This window comes from Pteronotus mesoamericanus, unplaced genomic scaffold, assembly GCF_021234165.1.
Source record: "Pteronotus mesoamericanus isolate MK-2021 breed Mesoamerican mustached bat unplaced genomic scaffold, CSHL_Meso_final contig_40, whole genome shotgun sequence".
Classification (NCBI taxonomy): domain Eukaryota; kingdom Metazoa; phylum Chordata; class Mammalia; order Chiroptera; family Mormoopidae; genus Pteronotus; species Pteronotus mesoamericanus.
In genome coordinates this window covers 3,011,196-3,025,100 of record NW_026555150.1, presented here as the reverse complement: position 1 = coordinate 3,025,100, position 13,905 = coordinate 3,011,196, and the positions used below count along the sequence as shown (strand labels likewise).

Sequence of the window (13,905 nt, the reverse complement as noted above, 5' to 3'; positions counted from 1 at the left end):
AATTATATTTCCTAACTGAACTTCACCTGCTACTAAAATACCTGCTATTAAAAATTATATATTTAAAAATATATTTTTACCAAAGATAAAATGTATTCCATTAAATTTGTTTGACTATTTAAGCAGGTTGCTGTTTTATAGCAACTGCTCTATCTCTTTGCTGAATCACAGCAGTTCATTTTTTTTTTGCTTGAAAACTGGTTTCTTCTTCTGGCATCTACCATCTAACCAAGGATATTAGTATTCCTTATTTTTTTTCCTCGTTGGTGCTCCATATTCCAGTTCTTTATCTTTCCAGTTTATTTTTCATATAATAAAGTTATCGTCCTAAAACACCAATTACTGTATAATACTCCTTTCCTCAAATCATTGTAAGGATTTCCTACTCTCTATTGACATTAACAGCTGCAAATCTTGACTTGGCCTTCAAGATTTCCATTATCTGTTATCTTCTACTCCCCTGGCCTCATCCGCACAATTTCTTTCAATAGACCTCATGCGCTAATCACATCATGCCATTTTTAACCTTGGTTCCTTTGTTTAGAAAGGGACCTTGCTTCATCACTTGCAGCTCTGGCTATCTATATTGAGATTAATGCTTCCAGAATCATTTCATTTAGTAAAATAATGATGAAAAACATTGATAGCAAATTCGTTTCTGTAATCTCTACCAGGTAGTAAGAGGGCCAATGTGTGCCCCCCTTTTTGTGCCCCTGTTATTACATATGGTCTTGCATATTGTTGACTGCTTATGAGCTTTTCTCCTACTATATTATTGCATGTCTTTTGTATAATAAGTATATGTGTATATGCCACAACATCAATGGTAAATGACTCCAATGCTCCAAATCCATTGCTGTACTAAGTGAAACTTCTGTTGAGCCCATTTTATTTCTTATAGGGATTTTAATAACTAGAAGTAATGATCAGATACCTAACAATTTTTGTGTGCTTAAGCTAGACTTATCAAATTCTAGGGCTCCTTACATTTCACCAACTCTCTTTGGTTGCAATTGTTGGTTTTTTAGCTAACTGCCTCAGTGGTAGCTTTTCCTTTCCTTGGGTCAGTAAACTGTGTGCAGAGGGAGAGATTAAAAGAGATGAGAAAAATCAAAGATTGGAGGCAATTCCACTGCTTATAGGTATGGTGATTTGAAACTCTACTTTCTCACTTTCTGTGTTGTAAGTGCACTTGACTATTTACCGCTGTGCAACAATGGTAATATCTGTTGGAAATATGGATATAATCCCCACAGTTTATTCTTTCAAGAGACAAAGTACTCATTTGGATTTGTAAGTTCTGTTATATTTCACCAATTATATCACTTCTCAATCACATCACATCTGTTTGTTTGACCTAGTGCACTATTGTCCACATCTGAATGCAACTGTATAAAACATGACCTTTGTGCCTAAGCCATTCATACAGGGCCTTGTAAGCTACCTTTAATTAATTCTCCAAGGCAATCTTTTACAAAGACACTGGTTGCACAACTGGCATCCAAACACAGATTGTCCCTGACTTGAGAACAGCCACACAACCCAGTCTTCCAAAGATTCCAATGACTTTAGTATTATCATCTCTCTCTTGATTTATACATACTGCAGATCAGTTTCCTTCTGGTAGTGCAGATAATTGAGAGTTGGAAATAAGCACACTCAAGGCTTACTTTTATAGTATTTATTTTAAAGATATTATGTAGAGATTTCCTTCATATAAAACTATTATTAGGGTACATTTTGTACAGAGAAGAAAACAGACAAGATATGTTGAGTGACTCATTGAGTTGATGGTAGATTATGGGTGAGAAATGGGAAAGGTGGTTTGCCTATAGGGAAGATAGAAATATTAGAATGAGAGTTGGAAGGCTGCCAAGGACAAGTAACTATCTCACGCTTTGGATGAAGGCTGGCTTTGCTTTTAGTGCCATTTGAATTGTTCATTTGGGTGATGCTTTGATAGGGAAATGCATGGTAATTGTGGTGACTCAAAGTTATCAGGTTGCTAATGAGAGACACAAATCTTTTTCTAGAAGCAGGTCCATCCTCCTGGGAAAGTGTAATATGTAGGGTTGAAGATTGCACCATATAAATTAGTACTTGATTACAGGCTGCTTATATTGTTCACTTACTGTTTTATTCTCTAATCAGCAAATATACTTTAAATCCTCTTGTTACCTGTTGGTACAATTATGAACCATATCAAACTTGGTCCCTGAACTCATGGCACTTCAGTCCAGTGAGAGTTATTTGTATGAATATAAAAACAATTACAAATTGACATAGTGCTATTAGTGGGAAAAGTAGCCACTGATCTCTTTTTTATTAACAGCTATAATGAGGTATAACTTAATACCATAAAATCCATCTATTTGATACTAATTTAAATAAAAAATCAAATCATGTCCCTTCTCTGCTTGAAATTCTTTAATGACTTTCTGTTGCTGTTGAACAAAGCCAGAATTCCTTAAGCAGGCCTACTACACCACTATATAATCTGGATCCTGTCACTCACTCTATTCTAGCCAAAATTGCTTTCTGACAGTTCAAAGAAGGTATCAAGCTTTTCTTTTGCCTTGGCCATACTGTTCAACATGCATTTCATGAACTTTTCATGATTTTTCACATAACTGCATCTTTCTCACCACTCAGATCATTGCTTCAAAGTCACCTTTTCTGAAATGCCTTCTCTGGCCACACTATGCAGAGTATTGTATCTCCCAAACTCTACCTTCTCTTTATTCTCAGTCACAGCAGGTGTTATATCACTATGCCGATTATCATAATCTGTGCAGGTTTGTTCTGTCCAATATGACTATAAGGTTATTAAGAACATCTTCTGTTTTTTCTTGCAGTGGAGTGGACAAGATATTGGACATATAAGTTGTATAGAAAAAATGTAACTTACTAGAAAGACCTTTAAGTAGCATTACCCCAAGTGTGTGTAGAGGATCAAGATGGTGGAGGAGTAAGTAGAAACTAAACTAACTTCCTCCCAGGACCAAACTGGAATTACAGCTAAATTGTAGAGAAATCACCTGGAATAACCAACTGAACACTGGTTGGAGAGGAGCCTTATAACCACGGATAGACAGAAGAAGCCACTTTACCACAACATGACTAGTAGGCAGTGTGCAGGAGATGCGAGAGGGCTGGCTGGGGCCCCATGGGTGGCAGGTGAAGTACCAAAGGGACATTTCAGCAGCCAGAGGGGTTCCTCCTGAGAAGTATGGGGTCTAAACCCCAAGCTGGGCTCCCCAGACTACATACCAGAGCCAGAAAGGAACCCAGATACCATCCAGCAATGGAGAGCGGCAGGGTATCTGTCAGGGAGAGACTGCTGGAGATGCAGAGAGCCTCTTAAAGGCCCAGCACAGAAATTTTCATTTGCAGCCACTTACCCTGGGCTCTGCCAAAGGGAGGGCAGAATGGACTAGAGATGCTTGAGGAGAGTCTGTGATTGGTGGCTCTGGGGAGAAGGTTGAAGGAACAGCTACCAGTATCCCTGTGCTGAGTCATTCCTCATACTGCAGGAGATATCTTTCTCAGGCAGAGCACTCCTTTCCAAATGGCATCAGCCAGAGGGGAAACAATAGCCCCACCCACAGGAATTACTCTGCCCCATCCTGTGGAGCTTAAGCCCAGCTGCTGATTTCATCTTGAAGCTATAATCACTGATCAGCTTAATGACTGAGGCAGATCTCTGGGACCTCTATGAGACTTCAGCTGACCCTCCCCAGGGCCAAGTGCTGATAAAAGCTGGCCCTGGTGTGCAGCCTTGTTCTTTTTGCATACAAAAAGGCCCATCAGAGGGAGCCACATGCTGTGGGTCATTGATAGCTGCAAACAAGTTGACCAGGGCAGCCACAAGCAGCATCTGACAAAAGCCTGTACCTGACTCTTCACAAATCTACCTAATACATAGAAACATACAAAGAAGCAGCCAAAATGGGAAGATGAAGAACCAAACCCCAAATGAAAGAACAAGAGAATACTCCAGAAGAACTAGATGAAATGGAAGTAATCTATTTATCAGATAGAGAGTTTAGAGTAATGATTGTAAGGATACTCAAGAGCATGAAAAAAGACCTAGAAACCATCAAAAAGGACCACCCAGAAATAAAGAATGTAATATTTGAGATAAACAATACACTGGGAGGAATAAACAGTAAGTTAGATGAAGCAGAGGACCAAATGAGTGATTTGGAAGACCAAGTAGAAAAAAACACCCGGTTGAGCAGCAAAAAGAAAAAAGAGTTCTAAAAAAATGAGGAGAGTTTAAGAAATATTTTGGACAACATGAAGTGTAATAACATTTGCATCATGGGAATACCAGAAGGAGGAGGGCAAGTGAGGAATCGAGAACCTATTTGAAGAAATAATGACCAAGAACTTCCCTGATCATATGAAGGAAAAGACCCACAAGCCCAGGATGCTCAGACAGTCATAAACAATTTGGACCCAAAGAGTCCTACACCAGAACACATCGTGACTAAAATGACAAAGCTTAAAGACAAGGAGAGAATCTTAAAAGTTGCAAAGGAAAATCAAGTAGTTACATACAAGGGAGCACCAATTAGACTGTCATCTGATTTCCCAACAGAAACATTTCAGGCCAGAAGGGAGTGGCATGAAATATTCAAGGTGAAGAAAAGTGAGGACCTACAACCAAGGCTACTTTACCCAGGAAGGCTATTGTTTAAAATCAAAGGATAAATAAGGAGCTTCCCAGACAAGAAAGCTAAAAACATTTGTTAACACCAAACCATTACTGCAACAAATGTTAGAAGGCTTGCTTCTGGAAGAAGAAAAAAGAGATAAAAAACAGAGAAAAATAATCTAACAACAAAATGACACTAAAGGCATATCTATCAATAATCACCTTAAATGTAAATGGCTTACATGATCTGATCAAAAGACATAGGGTATCTGAATGGAAAAGAAAACAAGATCTATATATATGCTGCCTCCAAGAGACCCATCTGCAATCAAAAGATACACACAGACTAAAAGTAAAGTTGTGGGAAGAGATATTTCATGTAAATGGAAAAGAAAAAAAGCTGGGGTAGCAGTACTTAAATCCAACAAAATAAACTTTAAAATCAAGGCTATAGTAAGAGACAAAGAAGGACACTGCTAGTGATAATAGGAACAATCCAACAAGAGGATATAACCCTGGTAAACATTTACACACACAACATAAGAGCCCCTAAATATGTGAAGCAAATCTTGATGGACATAAAGGGAGAGATTGACAGCAGTAAAGTCATAGTTAGGGATTTTAAAACCCCTCTGACATCAATGGATAGATCTTCCAGACAGCAAATCAACAAGGAGACAGTGACCTTAAATGACACACTAGATCAAATGTATTTAATTGAGATCTTCAGAGCATTTTACCCCAAAGCAGCAGAATATACACATTTTTCAAGTGCACATGGGACATTTCTTAGGATAGACCACATGTTAGGACACAAACAAGGCTCAATAAATTTAAGAAGATTGAAATCATATCAAGTATCTTCTCTGACCACAATGCTATGAAACTAGAAATCAATCACACTGAAAAACAGGCAAAGACATGGGAGCTAAATACTATGTCCTTAAATGATAAATGGGTCAACAATGAGTTCAAGGAAGGATACCTTGAAACAAATGAAAATGAAGACACAACCATCCAAAATCTGTGGGCCACTGGAAAAGCAATCCTAAGACAGAAATTCAAAGCATTACAGATCTATCTCAAAAAAGCAAGAAAAAGGTAAAAAAAAAATCTAACTTTAAACTTAAAGGAACTTGAAAAAGAACAACAAACATAGTGAAAAGTGAGTAGAGAGAAGGAAATAATAAAGATCAGGGCAGAAATAAATGAAATAGAGTCTAAAAAAAATTTAAGATCAATGAATCCAAGAGCTGGTTCTTTGAAAGATAAACAAGATTGACAAATCTTTAACCAGCCTCATCAGGAAAAAAGGAGAAAGGACCCAAATAAATAAAATCAGAAATGAAAGAGGAGAAATAACAACTGACACCAAAGTAATGCAACGGATTGTAAAGAAGTATTATGAACACGTATATGCCAATTAACTGGACAACCTGGACAAAAATGGATACATTCCTAGAAACATACCATCTTCTACAACTAAATCAGAAAGAATCAGAGAATCTGAATAGACAGATTATGCCTAGTAAAATCGAACCAGTAAAAAAGAAAAAAAAAATCCCAAAAAACTAAAGCTGTGGACTGGATTGCTTTACAGGTGAATTTTATCAAACCTTCCAAGAAAAACTAACTCCTCTACTTCTCAAACTATTTTGTAAAATTCAAGAGGAAGGGAGGCAACCAAACTTGTTTTATGAGGCCAGCATTAGCCTAATTCCAAAATGAGATAAAGACACTACAAAGAAAGAAAATTACAGGCCAACATCCCTGATAAACATAGATGCTAAAATCCTCAACAAAATATTAGCAAACCAAATAGAGCAATAGTCAAAATGATCAGATGCCATGATCAAATGGGCTTTATTGGGGGAATGCAAGGTTGGTACAACATTTGCAAATCAATAAATGTGATAATGCACATAAACAAAATGAAAGATAAAAACCACATGATCATATCAACAGATGCAGAGAAACCATTTGATAAAATCCAGCACCCATTTATGGTAAAAACTCTCAGCAAAGTGTGATTAGAGGGAACATACCTAAACATAATAAGGGCCATATATGACAAAACCACTGCCAGCATCATACTCAATAGGCAAAAACTATAAGTGTTCCCCTTATGAACAGGAACTAGACAGGAATGTCCATTTTCACCTCTCTTAATCAATATAGAACTGGTAGACCTAGCAACATAATCAGACAAGAAGAAGAAATAATAGGAACCCAAATTAGAATGGAAGTAGTAAAACTAACTTTATTTGCAGATGACGTGATACTGAATATAGAGAGCCCCAAAGATTCCACCAAGAAACTACTAGAACTGGTAAATTAATTCAGCAAAGTGGCAGGATACAAAGTTAATATGCAGAAATCAGTTGTATTTTTATATACCAATAACAAACTAACATAAAAAGAAGTTATGAAAACAATCCCATTCACAATTCCTTCAAAAAGAATAAAGCACTTAGGAATAAACCTAACCAAGGGTATAAAAGATGTATACCCGGAAAATTATGACACTGAATAAAGAAATTGAGGAAGATACAAATAAGTGATAGCACACACTGTGTTCAGAGATAGGAAGAATTAACATCATTAATATGTCCATGCTACTCAAAGCAATCTATAGATTCAATGCAATTCCTATCAAGATTCCAATTACATATTTCACAGATCTAGGACAAATATTTCAAAAATTTATATGGAACTACATAAGGCCCCACATAGCTTCAGTGATCCTGAGAAAGGAGAACAAAGTTGTAGGACTCATGCTACCTAATACCAAACTCTATTACAAGGCCATGGTAATCAAAACAGCATGGTACTGGCATAAAAACAGACTCAGAGAACAATAGCACAGAATCGAAAGCCCAAAAGTAAACCCACAAGTTTATATTAATTCAATTAATATTCAACAGAGGAAGCAAGCATATACAATGGGCTAATGATAACCTATTCAATAAATGGTGTTGGGAAAACTGGACAGATATGTGTAGAAACATGAAACTAGACCACCTTCTTACACCATACACAAGGATAAATTCATAATAGATTAAAGACTTAACTATTAGACCAAAAACCATAAAAATCCTGGAAGAAAACATGGGCAGTAAAATTCTCAGATATTTCTTGTAGCAATATTTTATCAGATATATCTCCCCAGGCAAGGGAAGCAAAAGAAATAATAAACAAATGGGACTACACCGATGTAAAAAGTTTTTGCGCAGCAAAGAAAACCATCAACAAAATAAAGAGACAGCCCACAGAATGGGAGAACACATTCACCGATACATCTGATATGGGGTTAATATTAAAAATTTATCAAGAACTTACAAAACTCAACACCAAAAAGAGAAATAACCCAATTAAAAATGTGCAAAGGACATAAGTAAACACTTCTCCAAGGAGGACACGCAGATGACCAAAGACATGAAAAGATGCTCAAAGTCACTAATCATCAGAGAGATGTAAATTAAAACCACAATGAGATGTCATCTCACACCTGTCAGAATGGCCATCATCAATAAATCAACAAACAACAAATGCTGGTGGGGATGTGGAGAAAAGGGAACCTTTTTACTCTGTTGGTGGGAATGCAGACTGGTGCAATCATTGTGGAAAGCAGTATGGAAATACCTCAAAAAATTAAGAATGGAGCTGCCTTTCAACTCAGCTATCTTACTACTGGGAATATATCTGAAGGAACCCAAAACACTAATTTGAAAGAACATAAGTACCCCTATGTTCACTGCAGAATTATTTACAATTGCCAAGATATGGAATCAGCCCATGTGTCCATCAGTAGATGAGTGGATAAAACAACTATGGGGTATTTACACAATGGAATACTACTCAGCAGTGAAAAAGAAGACAATTTTACCCTTTGTGACAGTGTGGATGGGCCTGGAGAACATTATGCTAAATGAAATAAGCCAGTCAGAGAAAGACAAATACCATATGATTTCACTCGTATGTGGAACCTAATGAACAAATTGAATTAACAAGAAAAATGGGGACAGACTCATAGATGGAGAACAACGTGGCAGCTAGTGGTGGTGGTGAGGTTAGCGGGTGGAGGGATTGAGCAAAAAGGAAAAAGGACTCATAGACATGGAAAGCAGTGTAGTGATTGCTGGGCAGAGGAGGGTATAAGGGGACTAAATGGTAGTGAAAAAAATACAATACAACAACAACAACAAATGTGTGTTGATTGGTGCTTGTCTTCTGTTTGTTTCCAGTCTGAGATGATATAAGAAAATAAATTAGTTTATAAGCCTTTATAGCAATTTGACTGGGTACTATTATGGCTGTTTAATACTAAAAAAATGGGCTTATATTTTATATATCTTGTATTATTTATTTCACACTTTTTAGTAATTTATTTTTGTTTCACTTTTATTGGTGCGTGAAGACTTTGGGGGAAAACTGGCTTTTTTTTTTTTTTTTTTTTTTTTACAGATAGTTTGAGAAGCACTGTTTTAGAAAATATGTTCTAGGAGCCTGGGGGAAAAGAGAATTCTTTCAGTTCAACTTTTTTCAAATATTGTGTAGGAAGTGATCTTTCCTTGTTAATTTTGGTGGGTGGGGGGAGAGAGAGAGAGAAAGAAAAGAGGGAATGTGGCTGGAGAGAAGAGTAATAGTGATGTAATTGGTGCCTGTTAGGCTCTTTGGACAAGTTTCAAACCCAAATTTACAAAGTTGCCCTTGTTTTTGAAGCCTTTTTCTGTTGGATCACTTCACTCTCATAAATATATTGTTTATATTTAATTCATATACATTTATGCCTTTGGAAATGTTATTATGTGACCTTTGTGGGGCTGGCCTCTCTTACTGAGATGCTTAAGTGGGTAAAATGTGGAGGGCAAGGTGGTTTAGCAGGAGTCTGACCAATTTGGAATGTAATCCTAGTTTGGCAATGGATTAGCTATGAGACTTCGGGTTAATCATATATCTTTTCTGAGCCCATTTCCTGATATCCAAAGACCTTGGGGAGGTGGATGATAAAAAGTATCTACTAATGCCAGTTCTGAGACAAGTAAAGGAGAAGTCTAAAGAAACTAGCTAGTACTGTAGGGAGGAGTCCAAAATGCTTCCTTCTCCTTTTCTCCAATAGAACAATGGCCTGTTTGAGTACCTGCTCCTGTGGCCCCGTACCACTTGCAGTGAAAACAACTGTCCCCAACTCTGGGATCAGTCTCAACCTAGGCAAGGAAACTGTCAGGTACTCTAAGGTAGATGATAACTGGTGTAACACCAAATGAGTCTTATTCTGGGGCTGGGCACAAAATATCTGTGGTTGTACCATCTCAGCCCAGTTCAAGTTCATTTTGTGTCAACTTCTAGACCAGCGGTTTTCAACCACTGTGCAGCAAGAGGCACACTGTTGTACAGCAAGACTTTTTTTAAAACATGCAATACCTGAGTATTTAGTCAGGGGCGCTGACCTTTTTTCCCTTAAATTGTCAAATAAAACATGACAACATCAAACACAATAGCTATCTGGTGTGAATGAATCAAAATTATACTTTTTTGTCAGATTGGCAAAAAAACATATTTTTGGGTGTGCTGCAGAAATTTAGTAATTAGTTTATGTGTGCCATGAGATGACAAGTGTTCAAAATCACTGTTCTATTTTTATAGATCCTTTAGGTCCTCAGTTCTGTTACAACTTAGCTAACTAAGGGTACTCACACATCTTTTGGATTTTGCCCACCTGGGCTGATTTTAAGTCTGCCTTATGACTTTATATCCCCAAAGATAACAGGATTTTGCCTCACCATTTTTGTCCTTGGTGTTCACGCAGCTACTATGCCTGTCTTCTCATTCCTGGTCTTCCCTAGTCCAAACTGACCCTCTATGAGGAAGAAATGTAGAGCTGGAAGTAACCTTGGAATTGTTTTACAAATTTTAGTCATTAATATATCACCTTTACAGTTTTGTTTTGTTTTTTTTTTTTTTTGCTACAGTTGGGTCATCTGAACTATCATTTACCTAATATTTTTCTTCACATTGACTAAGGTTTTAAACCTAGATACCTACTTTAGCTTCATTCTTAAGAATGGTAGCTGTAAAATCATAGAATTGATGGGATAGTTATCTTTTTTCTAATACATACTTAATATAAGTTCAAGACCAATTAATTTAAGAAGAAGTTTTGCTATGTACTACCTAAAATCATCTCATGTACAAAGAGCACATTTTGGAAAATAGTATCTGGTATAACTCTGCACTTTACAGATTAAGAAACAGTTTCAGAGAGGTTTGGTTTGTCACAAGGTTAGTTAGGTGAATTCTTGGGATTTAAACCTATCTCCTAGCTCCTGGTCTAGTGCCTTTTTCATTATGCCTAGGGTTAATATAGGGCACTATTAGTGACATATATGAAATAATTAAATCATAACACATAACATGCCTGGCAATGCAGTATAAAAAATCCTGATCCAAGACTTTACCATGAAAGAAAGAGGTTGCTTGACTGACAAATTGTATAAATTTGGGTTACCTCTAATACCTGCATAAAGAAAAATTACCACCTTAGAGGGAGTCCTGAAAGTGCAAACAACAATTAGTTATGAAACCACCCATAACAAGAAATGATATCATCAAATGATACAGAATTTGTAAGAGACTTACTTGCTCTGTTGGGATGTCCACTTCTGACCTAACCAGAAGAGCATCTCTGGCCTGTGTTCCTGATGGAGTCTTTTGTTTCTTCCAGGAATTTCAACAATTTAAAACTTTCTGCAGCTCGTTGTCCACTTTGAAATGCACATCCTGACATGTGAAACCCTTTGTTAAAATATTCATGGCCTATTCAAGTCTTCTCACTTTTGGATTGCTGCCAGGGTAGGTCCATGTAAAAATACATAGAAGTCTTGGCCAGATCCACAGAGCTGAGTAGCAAAGGGACATGGGACTCTGGTGCAGGCGATTCCAGGAAGCTTAGGTAAACAGTGTTACTGGTTTTTGACTTTGCATTTGTAGAAAGAGGTAGTGATTCTGTGCTGCTGTTACATGAAGACTCAGGTTAGAATTCATTCCCCTGTATATATGTCCTTAATTTTCATCCAGCTGGCTCATCTTGAAAGGCCACATGGTTCCTCTTGAAAAGAAACATCTTCTTAGATCCAATTACCATTTTTTGACCATATAAATGCCTTCTAAATAGTTTTGGTTTGGGGGTGTGTGTGTGTGTGTGTGTGTGTGTGTGTGTGTGTGTCTTTGGTGGAGAGTTTGGGGCATTTTTAATTTGTTTTAAAAAATCTGGAAATGATGGTAGGGATAATCTATCTCGTTAGAGATTAGAAAAAGTTCCTGTTTCTGTTGGCCATATGCAATGAGATATTAGAATACAGGACTTATGGCAACACAAGGCTGTGTTTAAATGAACAGAAGGTCATTAGAGACAGAGAACAGGTGGCAACTCAAAGCATGGTGACGAGTTAATGTATTCATTACCCAGAATAATATGACACTATACATTACATTTTTTTCTCAGGGAACAGGCTTTGCTTGTTCTTGTAGTAGGTATCCTCCCGAGGTTTCATGATTTTGAGTTCTGTCTTAGGCATTCAGTTTACCATTCTTTTCCCTACCCTTGTTGTAGTGATTCTCTCTTGCAGTTCCATCACTCCACAGGCTTACATATCTGTAACATCTGGGTCTCAGAGTTGAAACCAGAGCTCACCTGAAGGATTGTCAGTAGAATCAGGGAGGTCTAGTTAGAATTCTAGAAAGGGAAAAGTTTTTATAGGTCATTTGGTATTCTTAGGCCAACTGAGACAGCCATTGATGTGCTTGGCTCAGATCTCCCTTTAATACAAAACCTGTCTTCAGGAGTTGAGTTAGATGACAGTCTCCAGCTTCAAGTGCTCTTAGGCTCTGCCTCAGCTTTCAAATGGGAGGTATGTGCTTCTTGGGCAGCTGCCAGCCCATGGCTGAGCAAAGTGGGGGGTGGGTCAAATGGCTTGCCATTTGGGGGCAGCATGGAGTTCCCCTATGTTCAGTCTTTTCACAGGAGCTCCCAGTTGTGCTTGCCATGACTGCCTACCATCCCCTTTCCTTCGCTGATATCAGACTTGTATTGTGGTTGAAGCTCTCCCTGTCAACTTGTGTTTCTCTCCTTTTTATTTTTCACAGGTATTACTCTTAATAAATGTCTTACATTTCTAATTATAACTCAGCATCTGTTTGCAAAGGACCCAAACAATACATCAGTAACTCCCCAAACTTACCAAAGATACCGTAGCCAGCTAGTAGCAAAGTCAGTATAACAACCCAGACTTTCTGACTCCCAGTTCAATGTTTTCCCTAACTTCAGTGGTCCAAGTACCACCACAGTCATGTATACAACAAAACAGATTTTGTTATCTGTTTGTCCACTGTGCCATTATTTATGTGACATATTTGACACATTAAAAAACTATTGCACTTGTTAATAAATCTTTACTTTAGCCCTGCATGAAGTAATAATATTAATAAAATATGGATTTTCGTGTACTAGTTTTATATTTTCCTAATACATATTAAATAAATATAATACCATTATAATAAAAAAAATCTTTGTGTGTGCACTACCTAAAGTTGTATCATTTACTGTCAGTGATAGGTGAACCCTAGGACTTAGAAGGCAGAGTAGAAGGAAAAGGTAGAGGGAGGGAGGAAGGAAGAAAGGAAGAAAGGAAGAAAGGAAAGGGAAATATTTATTGGTGAGAAAGAAATGGTAAAAACTTATCAAGAAATGCCTCAGGTGTCTTGCTGTGACCTCAGTGTTTCCTGACAAGCTCTGGTTTAATCTCTAATGAGTCAACAAACATCCTTTACTTATCGGTTGCCTAAAAACAGATAGAATGTATTCAGATGTAAATTAAGAATCAAGATCTCTCCTCCTAAAAGAGTCAATTCATTTATCCCCAAATTGGGCTGAAATGGTCCACTTCGAGCAATTTATCAGAGGAGATGCACACTACATTTCAAAGCAGTAGCTCTAATCTTCATCTTATAAAGTATTTGAGTATATACACTTCCTAGGAAAAAAGGTTTAGATAACATTTTCTTTCTCATTTTAAAATACTCATTATTAAACAAAATATGATTTTTCTTGATTTAAGAAATCTAAGGATACAATTATAATAATCTTTCAGTTTTGTTGCCATTCTTTTGTTTTAAGAGCTCTGTAATGATTATGATTCTATTGTGCTAATGAAACAAAATTGTGGTAAGAAATTATGTTATATAAT

General features: G+C 37.0%; 1 protein-coding gene across 1 annotated transcript in view; it reads right to left on the bottom strand.

Moving 5' to 3' along the window:
* The window catches only part of GRIA3 (glutamate ionotropic receptor AMPA type subunit 3), a 393,069-nt gene that overhangs the window by 138,811 nt on the left and 240,353 nt on the right, over positions 1–13,905 (bottom strand). The window lies entirely within an intron of this gene.